The sequence below is a fragment of the Etheostoma spectabile genome, unplaced genomic scaffold (genome assembly GCF_008692095.1).
Source record: "Etheostoma spectabile isolate EspeVRDwgs_2016 unplaced genomic scaffold, UIUC_Espe_1.0 scaffold00018763, whole genome shotgun sequence".
NCBI classification, from domain to species: Eukaryota; Metazoa; Chordata; class Actinopteri; order Perciformes; family Percidae; genus Etheostoma; species Etheostoma spectabile.
Window position 1 is genome coordinate 1 of NW_022604447.1, and position 18534 is coordinate 18534.

Here is an 18534-nt window from a genome sequence, read left to right on the forward strand (position 1 = left end):
ACTGGAGCATAATACAATAAAATACTACACTACAGTACAAGTACATAAATACAGTAAAATAGAAAGTGTAAAACATGTACATTTAAAGTGCTTGTTGTGCTGTTATGATATAAATCATAGACGAAAAGAGAAAAACACCTGTTGTCTTTCTGCTGGACAACACAATGCTCACTGCAAATCTCTGAAATAACCATAGACCCACAATTTCTATCACATGCTTGTGCTATTGTTCAACCACCTGTCAGTGTATTTTCAGCATCAGTTGTGTTGTTTTTGTCTTTAAAAACACCTGCCCGTGTGAGGGTTGAACTCACGACCTTCAGATTGGAGACTGACGCGCTGCCTACTACGCCAACGAGGATATGAAAGCAGTGCAATGGTTGGGAAAAATTTCAGAAATACTAACAATTTGGTCTTCAATCTCAATAAAACAATGTTTTTGGAAACCTATGTACTCACACAAAGGCTAAGACTGACCCTAGATGCTTTGTCATGACCCCATGAAACAAAAGACCGTGTGCAAAGGTTGAATCTAAACAAAAGAAATGGCAATTCAATGGTGGTAGTCAGTTTAGTCAGAGGTGAATGTGTATGCATGGATGAGTGTGAGGTATGGTGTCAGTGATTTATGCTGGACAGAGTAAAACTAACAAAGATGAGGGGGAGAGGTGCTGGACTGAGAGACCTCTAGGACAATCACAGATGAACAACCAATAATAAAACACTACTGAGTGAATGTGTTCAGAAAAAGAAGAACATTGTTCAGAAAGCTTAATGAAGCTTCATTTGACCATATCTATTAACAACCTGAAAAAAGAATAAGTCTCTGGAAATATTATGACCTAAGCAATTAGACAAAATAGTGCAACGTAATTTTGAACCGCTCCTAGAAAGAAACCATAGGTAGCCATTGAATTCGAAACTTCTGAAGTTATTGTTGATCTCAGAAACAATGATGAACGACACCATCCTATCACAACGCCCATGTTTGTGCCTTGTTATGCCAAATACTCTGGAAGTCTACTTATTAAGAGTATGCATTCCTATTTTTCCCAATTGATTGTAAAAAGCCTTCCTGAGATTGTTGATCTCAGAAATAACGTAGAATCACAACTTCCATGTATGTGCTATGTGCCAGTGTTCAATCACCTGTCACTGTATTTTCAGCATCAGATGTTTTTTTATTTTAAAAACACCTGCCCGTGTGAGGGTTGAACTCACGACCTTCAGATTATGAGACTGACGCGCTGCCTACTGCGCCAACGAGGCTATGAAAAGTTACAATTGCAATGGTTGGGAAAGTTTTGGAAATACTAACAATTTGGTCGTCAATCTTAATAAAAACAATGTATGTGGAGACCTATGTATTCACACAAAGGCTAAGATCATCCCTAGATGCTTTGTCATGACCCAGAACATATTTGTCCACTTTCTCATCTTCTTTTCTCACCAATCAAACTCAAAGCTCCCTTCCATTTTTTGCCAATCCTGAGAGACTTCATATCCATTTCTTGTCAATCAAAAAGGCGCCTCCTCTTGGCAACGCCCATCTCCATTTCCTACCAATCCAAACGCATTTTCTGCTTAAGAGAGACTTTGCATTTATAATTTGGAACTAACGAAGACAAGGAGGTCTTCTCTGATATTACCTCTGGAAACAATAATAATTCATGTGCTTTGTTTGCTACTGTCGATAGGTTAACAAACCCTCCAGTACCAGTAGCATCTGAACTGTTATCTACCAAGGCCTGCAATGACTTTGCCTCCTTCTTCATAGACAAAATCCAGAAGATTAGACAAACAGTCAGTGCCTCCATATCCAGTACAGGATATGTGTTGTCACAGTGTTCAAGCAAAACTAGTTCCAATATGAAAGAATTTCATACGATCAACCATAAAAACCTGTGAAGCATGCACGCTACCACTGAGCTACATCCCCTAAAGATTGTCAGATCCAGGGGGGCCCGTGTTATCACATTCACATTCACAGAATGAGAAGTGCGTATGGCTATGGTAGCTCCCTTCGATAGCTCAGTTGGTAGAGCGGAGGACTGTAGAGGTATAGAACTGAAATCCTTAGGTCGCTGGTTCAAATCCGGCTCGAAGGAGCACCTTTTTTCCAGAGGCTACCTTCAAGGATCAATAAAGTGTTTTTGATTCTGATGTACAGATGGATGGTTGACCTAAAAGCACAATACTTCTTCCCGAGACATAACAAGAAACAAAAAAAAATAGGTGTGGGAGACAGAGTTAAGCCCTGACAGAATAGAGAACTACAGACAAACCATGTGAAATAGTGCCAAGTGTGACCAGAAGAACTGGAAAAAAACTAGAACTATAAAGTACAAACCTTTCTTTAAGAAATCTTTATTGTGCTCACAAGGGCCCTTATTTATGAAATGTGCATACGACCTAAAACAGGCGTAGGACGGGGGTACGCCGATTCCTACGCAGAGTACGGCATTTATCAATTTGAACGTGAGCGTGGGCTGCGAAAAAAATCTCACGTCTGGTCCCACCTTCATGAGCCGTCTCTCTGCCTGCATATTTGAGTGGGATGCAGGAGACCTCTCTCTGTTACGAGCAACTGGGAGGGGCAAACGGAAGGGACCTCATGGTGGTGCCACTGCTGGACCAGGTGCGCATGGAGCACATCAAGAAGGGCACTATCAAGAAGGGGGGTGTTGTCCTGACCAAGTATGGCTGTGCCAGAGGGTCCACGTCTCTGGAATCTTTCATTGCCACCTGACCAGGTTCATTCTGTCTAAGTAGTGTGTGTTTCATGATTGTACTTTGTGTTTTGAATGGTAAATGAACCACTGTGCTGGAATTTGTAATCAAAAACATGACCTTTCCCATTTTGACAAACTGTTTTGAACACTTGAGGTATTTCAATGAAGTCTTTGGTCTTGGACAGTTACCTTGCAATCTAAAACTGTATATCCTATTGTCTCTGGAACAATAGTTGGCAGTTGGAGGAGTAATGGCTCTTTACAGTGAATATGCAAAAGAAGATGTTCACAAGTTCAGCCCAGGTAAATGCTCAGCCCATATTCACGCAGACCTAAACCTCCTCACTTAATGCTGGTTACAATATTCTAATAATCATCAATGACAGAGAAAAATGACAAAGAGTGACAACATTTTCCAATAAAGTATTGGCTTTTTCCTTGCGAAAATTTTATTCCAATGTCCCTGTGTGTCTCATGATGTGGAGAGCTTGCAGGTAGTGTGGCTGAGTGGTCTAAGGCGCTGGATTTAGGCTCCAGTCTCTCTGGAGGCGTGGGTTCAAATCCCACCGCTGCCATTTGCTGATGTTACATAGGTGGAGGACAAACCATATGTTGACTTGAATTTGTATCAGTTACATTATACTCTTATGACATAGCTTGGTGACGTGACTAAAGTCATTAGTGGCAACGTATTAGACTCCTTGCTGAATCTGTTGTTTTTATCTTTACTGGCAATTCCCTGTTTTTAAATGAACACCCAATCTTAAGTGTTCAATGTGAAATACTCATTCATCAACAAAATTGTCGGTAACTATGACGGGGCGCATACGCTACCACTACCATCCAAAGACTGAGACTGCAGGTATATGTTATATGCCCGTATATGTTTAACGTGTTCATATGTTCTGTTAATTTTCACAATGTTTAAAATCTTCAGTTAACCTAGTCATTCTCCATTTCCCCACAGTAATCCCTCAGCTTTCTTGTGCGCACATTTTAACATCTAAAACTACGGTGCCATTCCTCGCCTAAAACAATATGAGTCATTCCAGTAAGTGAAAAGGAAACTCACATCTACAAAGACAAACTTGATAGATGTGACTCCCTGATGGTCTAGTGGCTAGGATTCGGCGCTCTCACCGCCGCGGCCCGGGTTCAATTCCCGGTCAGGGAATGGTCAGGACTTGACAGATACAGATGTAACATTTGAAAGAGAAACTTTTTGGTTAACTTAGATATGTCAAATTCTTCCTCATTAGTTTAACGCTAGAACCCCAACACTTTTAAAGAGTATCATTTCCTTTAAATCAGACCCCCGACAACTGATGTATCCTTTTGTCGTCTTTGATGGGTCATTAATACTTCATCTGCAATTATATCATAATTCATCTAACAATTATTTTCCTTTTTCAAACAGTAACTAAACCCCTGACCAACATTTTTTACCTGAAAACCAATGTATATGAGTGTCAAGTAAAGTTATTGTTGGATTCAGGTCCAAATGTGGACATTTTAGTGAAATGCAAAGGTGCATAACAGATTGCTTTCTTCTTACCTGGATGGATGCAGAGCAGGGGGGGCCAACTAGTCAAGGAACAGCAAGAGACTTGGTATTTAAGAATACAAACTGACTATGTGACAGATGTGTAATCTGTCATGTCCTGCCTTCTGAAGCTCTAGCCAGGCGCCATTCCTCTTCACCATCTACACCACAGACTTCAACTACCACACAGAGTCCTGCTATCTTCAGAAGTTTTCTGATGACTCTGCTGTGGTTGGATGTATCAGCGAGGGGGACGAGGCTGAGTACAGAGCTGTGGGGGGGGACTATCTCACATGGAGTGAGCTGAACCATCTACAGCTCAACGTGACAAAGACCAAGGAGCTGGTGGTGGATCTAAGGAGAGCCAAGGCAGCAGTGAGCCCGGTTTCCATCCAGGGGGTCAGTGTGGACATTGTGGAGGACTACAAATACCTGGGAGTGCACTTAGACAATAAACTGGACTGGGCCAAGAACACTCAAGCCCTCTACAGGAAGGGCCAAAGCCGTCTCTACTTTCTGAGGAGGCTGAGGTCCTTCAACATCTGCAGGAGATGCTGAGGATGTTTTATGAGTCTGTGGTGGCCAGTGCTATCCTCTTTGCTGTTGCATGCTGGGACAGCAGGCTGAGGGTAGCGGACGCCAACAGACTCAACAAACTGATCCGCAAGGCCAGTGACGTCGTGGGGGTGGATCTGGACTCTTTGTCGGTGGTGTCAGAGAGAAGGACGCTGTCCAAACTACATGCCATCTTGGACAATGTCTTGCACCCACTCCATGGCTTGCTACTAAATCACAGGAGCACTTTCAGTGACAGACTCATTCTCCCAAAATGCACCACAGAGCGCCACAGGAAGTTGTTCCTGCCTGTGGCCATCAAACTTTATAACTCCTCGCTCTAAGACACTCAGAGAGGTTGAAACTGGACAATATTATCTGTATTATCTGTTTTGTGCAATAACACTGGCCTGACATGTGTGCAATACTCAACTGCTACAATTATTATTATTATTATTATTATTATTTTACTTTTCACCTTTGCAATTCCTAAATTATGTTAATTATGTAAATGATGTATAGTAACATTCTTTTAACTATGTAAATACCGTACATGTCCACACTCCTTATATTTCTTTATTTGTATTTCTACTCTGATATTTATAATATTTGTGCAACTGCAACACAGAGTTTCCCTTCGGGGATCAATAAAGTATTTCTGATTCTGATTCTGAAGGTAATTAAAACTGTTAACATTTGGTCTTCATTATCTTTGTAACGGCCTTTAAGCTTCCCCTGGCAAAATTGTATTGTATTATGTTTATTATGTTTGTATTATATACTTTTATATGTCATTAGTGTTCTGTTTCCTATTTTTGCAATAAAGATGACATGAAGAAAAAGAAAAAACTCACTGCTGAACAGCTTTGTTTTCATAAATCACATGTGTGAGCCTGCTGGCTCTGGGAGGCGGGGCTTAGGCTCCCATTGGATGTTCCTATCACGCCATGAACCCTTGGAAAGGGAACGTGATTGGCTACAACTGGCATGATTGGCGTGTTGATAGCCAATGAGAGCTGTTTCTAAGATGGCCGCTCAGAGAGATGACGCAGCGTATTGGCGCTCCACAGTGGGAGCGCTTGCTGGACGTCGGGGGGTGTCCCGGGGTGAAAACTAAACCGGAAAAGGCGGGGATAGTTTGATTGTGTAGGCAGCAACATGAGGAATACAAACATACCCAGAAACACGGTGCAGGGCGAGGAGACGGAACGAGGTTGGCACGTGAAGTTAGCAGCTAGTTAGCACGGACTCTACAGGACAATACTCCCAACCTGGATGAATTCTTTACATCTGGGGACACTTCCGGACTACAGGAATATTAACAAGCCAGGAAAGGACGGGGGGTAAAGGTTTTGGAGCGCCTACAGGTAGGGAAGCGGCATCATTTTCTCATTTTCTTCAGTATTATGATAGACACTGGCCCTGCAGCACGAGGCTTTGAACGCACCTTTGTTCCTTTGATGTTGATCCGGTGTTATGTGCCTTCTGGGTTTTCCCCCTCCAGGGGCCTGTTGCACAAAACCAGGATAAGGGAATAAACCGGGATATTCAAGTTATCCTGGATGAATTGAGCTTTGACTTGGTTGCACGAAACCAGGTTAAATTAAACCCTGCCAAGTTACCATGGAGATTAATTCTTTGCAGCTAGCCTGGTCCAGAGCAAGGCTAGAGGCTAGCTTCACCTCCTCGTTACTTTCCGTATTATATGTAGCGCTGCACAATTATGGCCAAAATGATTATCATGATTATTTTTATCAATATTGTGATCACGATTATTTGTTGATTTTAACCAAAACTAATTTTATTGTCACATAGGGTATTTATAACTGCTTTCACATCCATATTATGGTACATTCTTCTCATGTTGAAGTTGAAAGTTGTATAGACATACAGCTGCAACACATGGAAATGAAAATTATTTGAAATAAATAGCCTAGGATATATATATATATATATATATATATATATATATATATATATATATATATAAAGTATCTCTGATTAAGCTTCTTCACTTGTTTTCAACAATAACTGATAAAAAAAAAGCTGGGGAGAGGGGGGGGGATGCAATGGATGCTACTCAAAGAGACGGCTGACTCATTAGGAATGGATGGGGGGGGGGCAATGGACGTACTCACAGAGACACGGCTGACTTATTAGGAATTGATGGGGGGGGGGCGATGGACGTACTCACAGAGACACGGCTGACTTATTAGGAATTGATGGGGGGGCGATTGACGTACTCACAGAGAGACGGCTGACTCATTAGGAATGGATGGGGGGGGCAATGGACGTACTCGCAGAGAGACGGCTGACTCATTAGGAATGGATGGGGGGGCGATGGACATACTCACAGAGAGACGGCTGACTCATTAGGAATGGGTCCAGCTGGTTTCGTCTCACATGCTGTTTCTGTACGAAGACAACAAAACAATTAAAACTGTGGACCAATGTCAGAAGCTTGACACTGGCGCTGTTGCCGCTCTGTCTCTGTTGCTGGGGAGCCTGTGTTAGTGAAGGGGGGGGGGGTCTGCACGGAGAGTAAGAGGATAGAGAGTGAGAGGAGAGAACCAAACACAGGTACGGCTTTAAAAAAGAAATGGGTCATGTAACGCAAAATCACATAAACCATATTGATATAAACAACGTTGCTTTGTTTATGGAGATGCAGCGGATCGACCTAGAGGAAAAATATTACTCACGCCCTAGAGCTCTGTGAGCTAACAGACACTAACTAGCGCCCTAGAGCCCTGTGAGCTAACATACACTTACTAGCACCCTAGAGCCCTGTGAGCTAACATACACTAACTAGCGCCCTAGAGCCCTGTGAGCTAACAGACACTAACTAGCGCCCTAGAGCCCTGTGAGCTAACTAGCACCCTAGAGCCCTGTGAGCTAACAGACACTAACTAGCACCCTAGAGCTCTGTGAGCTAACAGACACTAACTACCACCCTAGAGCCCTGTAAGCTAACAGACACTAACTAGCACCCTAGAGATCTGTGAGCTAACAGACTCTAACTAGCACCCTAGAGCCCTGTGAGCTAACAGACTCTAACTAGCACCCTAGAGATCTGTGAGCTAACAGACACTAACTAGTACCCTAGAGCCCTGTAAGCTAACAGACACTAACTAGCACCAACTAGCACTGGTCACTGCTGTTCTCTGAATAACAAAGATGGGACAAAATGTTGCGTTTACTGGTAAACCTTGAGACCGAAGTATAACCGACTGCTATCTGTGGAGTTTTCCTGCCGTTACTCTGTCCTCTGTGACTATCTCCATCTAGAAACTAAGCTGCGCGGTGCGGGGAACTACTCTGACTGGCTCATGATCAGACAGTGGTTTACGGAGCGGTAGATGGGCTTTTGCCAAAAACCCGGGGCGTTCTATGAAATGAAAAAAAAATCGCTTGATTACGCAAATTTCATCGTGGGAAGCCAAAATTGTGATCACCTCAAACTTGCCCCAAACGGACCCCACTGTATTCCCTTAAAGAAGCGACCAGGCCTGCCTTGGGTTTAAATATAGTAAAACACAGTCAACTAGAATTCACTCACACCTCCCATTAGTTCTTCTAACCCTTGTATCATTATCTCTGCATGTCCCCCCCCCCCCCCCCCCCCCCCTTGGGTCTACTAAAGGCACCTTCAGCAGACGGCAAGCTGGCGACCAGAGCAGGAAAGAAGGGCAAGAAGGAGGAGGAAGAGGACAAAGAGGATTATGTGGTGGAGAAGGTTTTGGACCGCAGAGTGGTGAAGGGAAGAGTAGAGTTTCTGCTGAAATGGAAGGGGTTCTCAGAGTAAGTATGAGTCTAGAATATTAATGCTTGGTGTTCTTGGTCCTGAGATATATAATATATTTACATATTGCAAATAGGTGTCAGCATGGTATCATGTCCTCAAAGTTGAAGGTTTGGTATTATGACACTAGGTTGCAGACCCACAAATAACCTTACAAGATGGCAATAGAAAAAAGGAATAATAGGAATGATAATTAGAGTGAGAATGGATTGTCTAAAAACAAAGTGTGAGGAGATGTTCTTCTGTCTGCACTCACCTTTCCAGTGAGGAGAACACATGGGAGCCACAAGACAACCTGGACCTGGACCTTATCACCGAGTACCTGCAGAAACACACGGAGACGGAGGAGAAGAAGAGGAAGAAGAAGAAGAAGAAGAAGGAGGGCAAGAGGAAAGTTGTCGAGGAGGAGGTGAGTGAAGGAAAGAGGGTACTCCAGACTGAAGAGTCCCAGAAATCTAATCTCAATATTAATGAATGCACACCGAGGGTTTAACAAATGTCTTTTAGGATTTATAGATCATACCGTCATTCCTCAAAGAAAAACCGGTAGTCAATTAAACTGCGGCCCTCTGATACGGGTCGGGGGGGGGGGTAATACTGATAAAGGCCGGGAAAAATCAGTGTGGATAATCTCCTCGGTGCCTTTCATATAATGTGCAGTCACATTTATCGTAATGTACATTTCTACCAATTTAACTTAACAGATTCAACAATATATTCATGCTTTGTTTTTCTGGATTATGGTTGTCATGTAGAGTATTATTTTCTTTTTGTGATCAAATTTAGATTTTTGATCTAATTAAGAAACAAAGAGTGCCAATCAATCCCCTGAGTCGGAGAAGATTATAACCCCTACAGATACTAGATCAAGTTCAACTGGGAGTCAAACACTCCCACAAAGAAAAGTTTCCAGCACTACCAATCCCAGACCATCCCCCGGTTGTTACCGCCTGGCTCATGGCCGCCAACAAAAAGGCCACACAGATATATCAATCCAAACTTTATTAACACACACACAGAGCGTAACCATGGTAATGCAGCAGGGGAACTTAGACACAGACATGCTGTAAAACGATGCTTCTGGTTTTACTTAGCTCGCTCCACCATGGCGCCTTACTAACTCACTCACTCAGTCTACAAACGCAGATCAATGGACATGCATGTATTGTTGGGGGGGGTGTATCAGGCCACCCCCCTTTCGACCAATCATTACATCTTTGTATGTAAAACCTTTACATCCAGTTGTGTTCTGAATAACAGCAGTGTTTTTAAAGAAGTGAATAATGCTCAAAATTCTTAGAATAGCTTTTAATTCCATAATACCAATGCATTGGGAACACTGGCCATTCATTTCCAAATCAGAACATGACCAACATGGATCAAGTCTGTGTTCTACCTTTACAGGAAATGGAGAAAAAGGAATATTAGCAGTATTTGCATTTTTCTTTACAAACTCAAATGTTTACTGTATAAACTGAAAAATGTGTCAGGGTTTGAATCCCTGCACTGATATTTAGTTGCATAACCATTATTTCTGAGAACTGCTTCAAATCTGTGTTGCATGGAGTCACCTGTGATCAGGTATTCCAGCCCAGGACCATTGAACTACATCCCATAATTCCTCTGCATTACTGGGTTTGGCCTCAGAAACAGCGTTTATGATGTCACCCTACAAGTGTTCTCTGGGATTGAGGTCCGGGGGTTGGGCTGGCCGCACCATAACATCCATCTGGTTCATCTGGAACCAAGACTTTGCTCCTTCCTGGTGTGTTTGGGTCCTTGTCTTGTTGAAAGACCCGTTTCAAAGGCATTTCCTCTTCAGCATAAGGCAACATGACCTCTTCAAGTATTCGGATGTATTGGAACTGATCCATGATCCCTGGTATGTGATAAACCGGCCCAACACCACAGTATGAGAAACATCCCATAACCAGCATGCTTTACTGTCTTCATAGTGGACTGGGGCTTGATTTCAGTGCAGGGGGGTCGGAGGACAAACTGTCTGTGGCCCCTAGACCCAAAAAGAACAATTTCCCTCTCCTCAGTCCCCAGAATGTTGCTCCATTTCTCCGTTGGCCAGTCAGTGTGTCCTTTGGTTGTTTCCCACGTCGGTCAAGCGTTGGATGCCATTTCAAGGCATTTGAAATCATTTTAGCTGAGCAGCTTATAATCTTCTGCACTTCTTTATATGTTTTTCCCTCTCATATCAACTTTTTAATCAAAGTCCTCTGTTCCTCAGAGAAATGTTTGGAACGAGCCATTTTGCTGAGTATTTCAGTGTGAAATGCACTATAACCAGCATGCACAACATGTGCTTCCTTCCTTAAATATACAGTATATAGATTAAATATGGGCCATAACTGACACCTGTTTCTTCACAGAATCAATCAGCTCACTAATTGAATACAACACTGCTATTATTTTGAACATGCTCCTTTCAATGACAGATTCAATTCCACAGAATGAGCAGCATGCATGTCATGACTGTTGTTTTTCTAGGACTCTACAACACTTACTAGTAAATGATTTGCCATGTAGAAATATCACATTTACCAAAAAATATGATTTATGAGTTTACTGATGCTATTATTTTGAACACAACTGTACATCAAAGCTATTTTTTAAACATCCATGACCACGACATTTGCGCCTGTGTTTTTTAGAGGCGTCAGTGATGCTCAGCAGTTTTATTCCAGAGCACAGCAGAAAGCTCTGCTGAGCTTCAGAAATGCTTGAGGAAATGGAGCTTGTATGGAGAATACCACATTACACTACCATATTACTTACTTACACAATACTGTTTGCTATACAAGTTTGATTTAGTAAACACAACCTAAAAAAACAAAAGGTCAAAGGTCAACTGGTGCCCCTCATTGCTAATGCCTATCAGGGACGATGGTTCTAATTTACTTTACTGGAGAAGAGCTGTTCCAGCAACCTGAAGACAACACAGTAACCCCTACAGATACCAGTGAGAGCTAAAAATCTGTGGAAAAATGTTACATTTACAACTTTCCCAGTACTAAAATCCCAGATAATCCCCTTCTTACCGGCTGGCTAAAGGGTGGCAACAAAATGGAGGCCACACATAAATTGATCAAAAGTAGTTTATCTCAAACTAACACTGGATGTCATATTTCCCATAATGCAACTCCATAATAGTGATGTTGGCAGCTAATTAAGAAAGTTAATGCATCAGTCAAACAATGTTCCATAGACATGCTCTAAATGTTGTTTCTAGTTTAAGATAGTGAGGTGCCCTGCTGTAGAGCTCTAACTCACTCTCTTGGTTTTTCTCTGTTGATAGAAACGGAGAGGAAGAGGAGTCAGACGTCACCGCTGTCAGCACTGTGACAAATCCTTCACATCACCAGGATATTTAAAGATTCATCAGAGAGTTCACACTGGAGAGAAGCCTTACAGCTGTGATCAATGTGGGGCAGCTTTCACACAACAGAGTACTCTGACAAGACATCAACACATTCACACTGGAGAGAAGCCGTACAGCTGTGAACAATGTGGGAAGACCTTTTCTCGTAGTGGTAACCTTAAAACTCACCAGCGCATTCACACTGGAGAGAAGCCGTACAGCTGTGAACAATGTGGGGAAACCTTTTCTCATAGCGATAGCCTTAAAAAACACCAGCGCATTCACACTGGAGATAAGCCGTACTGGTGTGAACAATGTGGGGAAACCTTTTCTCAGAGTGGTAACCTTAAAACTCACCAGCGCATTCATACTGGAGAGAAGCCGTACTGCTGTGAACAATGTGGGGAAACCTTTTCTCAGCATAGTAGCCTTAAAATGCACCAGCGCATTCACACTGGAGAGAAGCCGTACTGGTGTGAACAATGTGGGGAAACCTTTTCTCATAGTGGTACCCTTAAAAGACACCAGCGCATTCACACTGGAGAGAAGCCGTACTGGTGTGAACAATGTGGGGAAATGTTTTCTAATAGTAGTCACCTTAAAAGACATCAGCGCATTCACACTGCCTCGTTGTGAACATGATTCAGAGCCAAGCTGTTTCCTCCTCATGCCCTGATAGCTGTGTTGTTATATTCTGATCTTCTCTCCACATTGAAGGCTGACCAGCAGTAACTTTATCTTCTGATCAACATGTATGTTACTGTGGATCAGCTGGACTGTTTTCTGCCTGTCCTCAGAACCCTTTACCATTTAGGGACCAGAGTTGGTGCCTGAACCCATCCTTTTAAAAATATATATTTTTAAATGTATATATAAAAAAAAGGAGCACAAAAAGACAGTTGACATTTAAGAACGGCTTCTCTATTGTTATATGGTCCAAATTAAATGTAAAAAAAAGAAAATGTAATATTTCTCAAGTAAATTGCTGCTTAATGACAAACAACCACTAGATGGAAAAAGGCAGCCCTGGTGTTTCAGTAGCACCAAAATCCCCGTTTCTATTCGGTCCGATAGATACCGGGTGTTAAGGCACCGGTGCCGTACTTGCACCGGGTTTTGGTACCCAACCCTAACCACAATGTACCCACCGTGGGAAGGAGAAGGCCCAAAGGAGAAACATTAAGACGTTTAAAGATGTTTTGGTTGGAAAACGTAGACATAGACATGTTTATTTTCTTCTCATCTCTAGAAACGTGCACATTTTTTTGGCTGACAGGAAGTCAGTGTAATTTTCATTTTAGGAATACATTTTTGTCACCCTTATATATTTCTAAACTCCCAAAAGTTGGCAAAAACTCTAACCTTTGAGCATTGTGAGTTTAAAAAGCGCAAATTTAATATTTGTGTAAATTGGTCCAAACAGTAGAAGTTGGCTATTTTAAATTGTACGCTCCCAAGTTATTGTTGTTTTGTAGTTTAACATTATGTTTTCCTACCTTGTGGAATTTCATATTTTCTGTGACTGAATGTGGTTGCCTAAATGTAAAATTGCCTAAATGTTTTAATAAGGCCAATAAAGTGCAATTTGTGTACCTTGTTATGAGTGAAAGGCTTTTTCCCAGTTAAAAGAAAACAAGGTGCTCTTCTGAAAATGCAAAATCTTAATCGGTTCAGCCGTGACTCTAAGTCGTTATGTGGTTGTGTTTGCAAAATGTAAAGTGATTTCCTCTGGGAGTTCAGAGATATTGCATTCACAAGAATCGGATGGACAGACATGAGGACACAGTCAACTTAAACCTTTGACCTCCAAAATCTCATCAATTGATCTGCAAGTTCCAGTGAAAGGTTTTGCAAAATTTGAAGAAATTCCTTCCTCCCTCGTGTGTTGTCACGTTCACAAGAATGGGAAGTGTATACGTATGTAGAGATGGACGACCCACCCAAAAGCAGAATACTTCTTTGCAAAACACGTCATTTTCACATTACATGGTCTACACAGTTCTCTGCATCATGGACTCTAGACGTCACGGGCGGGGCTTCCAGTACCTGGTGGACTGGGAGGCTGACGGTCCTGAGGAGAGGTGCTGGATACCTCGGCGTCAGATCCTGGGTGCGGACCTACTCTGGGACTTCTGTAGGCTCCATCCTGGTGCTCCTGGCAGTCCGCCCGGTTGCATTCGTCGGAGGGGAGGTACTATCATGACTCCAGCATCATGACTTGGTGTTGCCGGTGTTGTGGGTATCACAGCTGATTCTCTACTACACACACCTGCTGTCACCTGCAGTCTGCACACCTGGTCCTGATCACCACCTCTGCTCCATTTAAGCCATGACTTGACATCCATTCCCTGTCAGATCGTAAGCGTAATCATTTCATCCGTCAACTTCAACTACAGTGGTGTGAAAAAGTGTTTGCCCCCTTCCTCATTTCCTGTTCCTTTGCATGTTTGTCACACTTAAGTGTTTCGGAACATCAAACCAATTTAAACAATAGTCAAGGACAACACAAGTAAACACAAAATGCAATTTGTAAATGAAGGTGTTTATTATTAAAGGTGAAAAAAAATCCTAACCATCATGGCCCTGTGTGAAAAAGTGATTACCCCCCTTGTTAAAACATACTATAACTGTGGTTGTCCACACCTGAGTTCAATTTCTCTAGCCACACCCAGGCCTGATTATTGCCACACCTGTTCACAATCAAGGCATCACTTTAATAGGAGCTGCTTGACACAGTAAGGTCCACCAGAAGATCCTTAAAAGCTACACATCATGCAGAGACCCAAAGAAATTCAGGAACAATTGAGAAAGAAAGTAATTGAGATCTATCAGTCTGGAAAGGGCTTTAAAGCCATTTCCAAAGCTTTGGGAATCCAGCAAACCACAGTGAGAGCAATTATCCACAAATGGTGAAGACATGGAACAGTGGTGAACCTTCCCAGGAGTGGCCGGCCGCCCAAAATTACCCCAAGAGCGCAGCGACGACTCATCCAAGAGGTCACAAAAGACCCCACAACAGCGTCCAAAGAACTGCAGGCCTCACTTGCCTCAGTTAAGGTCAGCGTTCATGCCTCCACCATCAGGAAAAGACTGGGCAAAAATGGCCTGCATGGCAGAGTTCCAAGGAGAAAACCACTGCTGAGCAAAAAGAACATAAAAGCTCATCTCAATTTCTCCACAACACATCTTGATGATCCCCAAGACTTTTGGGACAACATTCTGTGGACCGATGAGACAAAAGTGGAACTCTTTGGAAGGTGTGTGTCCAAGTATATCTGGCGTAGAAGGAACACTGCATTTCATAAAAAGAACATTATACCAACAGTAAAATATGGTGGTGGTAGTGTGATGGTCTGGGGCTGTTTTGCTGCTTCAGGACCTGGAAGACTTGCCGTGATAAAAGGAACTATGAATTCTGCTGTCTACCAAGAGATCCTGAAGGAGAATGTCCGACCATCTGTTTGTGTACTCAAGCTGAAACAAACTTGGTTTCTGCAGCAGGACAACGATCCTAAACACACCAGCAAGTCCACCACCGAATGGCTGATGAAAAACCAAAATGAAGACTTTGGAGTGGCCTAGCCAAAGTCCTGACCTGAATCCTATTGAGATGTTGTGGTATGACCTTAAAAAGGCCGTGCATGCTCGAAAACCCTCTAATGTAACTGAATTAGGACAATTCTGCAAAGATGAGTGGGCCAAAATTCCTCCAGGACGCTGTAAAAGCCTCATTGCACGTTATTGCAAACTCTTGGTTGCAGTTGTTGCTGCTAAGGGTGGCCCAACCAGTTATTAGGTTTAGGGGGCCATCACTTTTTCACACAGGGCCATGATGGTTTGGATTTTTTTTCACCTTTTAATAATAAACACCTTCATTTACAAATTGCATTTCGTGTTTACTTGTGTTGTCCTTGACTATTGTTTAAATTGGTTTGATGTTCCGAAACACTTAAGTGTGACAAACATGCAAAGGAACAGGAAATGAGGAAGGGGGCAAACACTTTTTCACACCACTGTACATTCCTGGACCTGCACTGTCCTCCTACCACCCATTCTATCCACTGTCTACCTTCCGGACTGACCCGTTGCTACACTGCTTTTTTTCAATAAATACTCACCTTATTATTCATAAAGACCTTGTCCTGATCTGCTTCTGGGTTCCTGTTTTGACTTATCGTGACAGCATCAATGATCTCTTTCTATTCCACATTCTTCCAACGGCCTAATGCAGGTTTTTAGGCTGCCAAATAGGACACAAGTTACTGCAAATTTGTTTGTAGTAGTAGTTTATTTGAACATGTAAAATATTAAAATAAAAAAATATATATGCATACATTCATGCATACATATATATAATTAAAATGACAGATAAATAAGGCCATGTACTTCTCAGCACAATCTTCCAAAATTGAAAGTCATTCAAACAAAACAATTCCCATGTTCAAAAAGAAGTGGGAAGAAGTTCATAAACAACTTATCAGGTCCGACCCCCTTTCTCTACGTTTATCCTTTAGTAAATACAAAATCTTATGCTTTACTTATTTACACATCATAGACACAGATGCATACATACATACCTTCACACATTTACACGGTTTGTGTTTCTTTTCTTCCCTTCGTCCTTCTTTCTATACCCTCTATCTATAGCAGATTAAATAATAACAATTTCAATCTCCACCTCTGAAAAGTGCAGCTTCTTAGCCGGATTACGTCTGGCATTGTCATTAATTGTAGGGGCTAGGCCTCAAAACCGAGAATATATTGGGGCGTGATATTTAAATTGCATTTATCAATGTACGATCATTCTTACGCTCTGATTGGTGTGATATAAAAGTTTCATGAATCTCACGTGAAGCCTGTCATAAGAGGATTTCTGCGCTCATATCTGCTCTGGTTTCTACGTTAGGTTGATAAATGAGGGCCATTAGCTCTAAGGATGTGCTTCAATACATAACTGAAGTGGACACACTAATGAGTAGCACAATGGTGCAATTTGTTTACCTTGTCATAAGCTAAAGCCTTTTCCAAGACAGAAGAAAACAAGGCGCTCTTCTACAAATGCTCTGCTGGGAGTGCTTGAGAGCACTTTTGCGGTGCAGTGTGAGTTTTGGCTAAGATGCTTCGGGTGGTCAGGACACGTGCTGCAGCAATTTGGATCAGCTGAAGAGTCTTCATGGATTTTTTCGAGCAGCCTGATACTAAAGATTTGCAGTAATCCATCTTAAAGTAACAAATGCATGGACTAGTTTTTCTGCATCAATTTTAGACAGGATATTCCTGATCCGCTCATCGAGAGACGGCGGTGTCTAACTCACACATAGGCGCCCGCGCTTGTCAAAGCCGTTGTCACAGCGAGGAGGTCCTGCGGTGGCGGCACAGTCACAAGGGGCCTAGAGGAGGACGGGGATTCTGAACCGGACACACCAAGGGTGCAAAGCAAAAGGAAGCGGTGTCAGCTCTGTCCAAAAAGAAAGGACCGCAAATCACACATTGCGTGCGGTGGCTGCAAGAGATACATCTGCGATACATCAATCTCTATAGCTCTGCTTTCCATGTCTTTTGTAGCAAGGCCAAAAACATACAGTTGTAAGGTTGTCTGCTCAGCAAGTGCAAATATGAGTCACAGGTAACTGATGTGCCTAGCATTCAATCTATTTCCTTTGGCCACCTAATAAGTCTGTCTTTTTACAAACGTTACCTCGCTCCTAATTTTCAGCTAAACCATGGAAATTCAGATTTGGAAATATTATTTTTGCTTTTGAAAACATGTGGCCTAATGGACAAGGCGTCTGACTTCGGATCAGAAGATTGAGTGTTCAAGTCCCTTCGTGGTTAGAAACTTCTGTCTACCTCCAGAAAACAGAATGGTCGCATGTCGCATCTTGGTTTGGACTCTAGCTATGCTTTCCATGTCTATTTTGCAAGGCCAAAAACATATGCAGTCCCTACCCATACACAACCGGGAAGCCCATCCAGAACTGGAAAGTCAACATTACTACAGGTTCTTGACAGGGTAGTGAATGTCGATTTGTCAAAATGAACATGATTTGCCTACTTTTCATGGTGCTGTCATGAACTTTTCCAGCAGTTGTATCATGATTCATCTCACCATGGAAATCAGGCTGAGGGTCATAATCTCTTGATGCATCACCTTTCAGAGTGTCTTCCATTGTGTCACCAGCAAAACCAAGTTAGCAGAGGATGGTATTGATCCATTGACCACTGGGTTATGGACCATCATGCTTCCACTGCAGCACTCTGCTGAGAATCGCCCCAGACGGGACTTAAACCCACAATCCCTGGCTTAGGAGGCCAGTGCCTTATCCAGTTCAGAGATATTGCATTCACAAGAATCGAATGGACAGACATGAGGAGACAGTCACTTTGACATTGAACCTTTGACCTCCAAAATCTCATCAATTGATTTTGGTTCGCGAGTTCATATGAATGTTTTTGCAAAATTTGAAGAAAGTCCCTCCGGGGGTCCTGTGTTGTCACATTCACAAGAATGGGAAGTGCATACGTATGTAGA

At 42.4% G+C, this 18534-nt stretch overlaps 3 non-coding genes across 3 annotated transcripts; all 3 read left to right on the plus strand.

The window, feature by feature from the left end:
* The first annotated feature begins 2020 nt into the window (after nt 1-2020).
* Nucleotides 2021-2108, plus strand: trnay-gua (transfer RNA tyrosine (anticodon GUA)). Its single transcript is given in 2 exon segments — nt 2021-2057; nt 2073-2108. It is a non-coding gene; the product is annotated as a tRNA-Tyr (tRNA).
* Nucleotides 2109-3225: 1117 nt separating this feature from the next.
* Nucleotides 3226-3307, plus strand: trnal-uag (transfer RNA leucine (anticodon UAG)). Its single transcript has one exon. It is a non-coding gene; the product is annotated as a tRNA-Leu (tRNA).
* Nucleotides 3308-3834: 527 nt separating this feature from the next.
* Nucleotides 3835-3906, plus strand: trnae-cuc (transfer RNA glutamic acid (anticodon CUC)). Its single transcript has one exon. It is a non-coding gene; the product is annotated as a tRNA-Glu (tRNA).
* The last annotated feature ends 14628 nt before the right edge of the window (nt 3907-18534 follow it).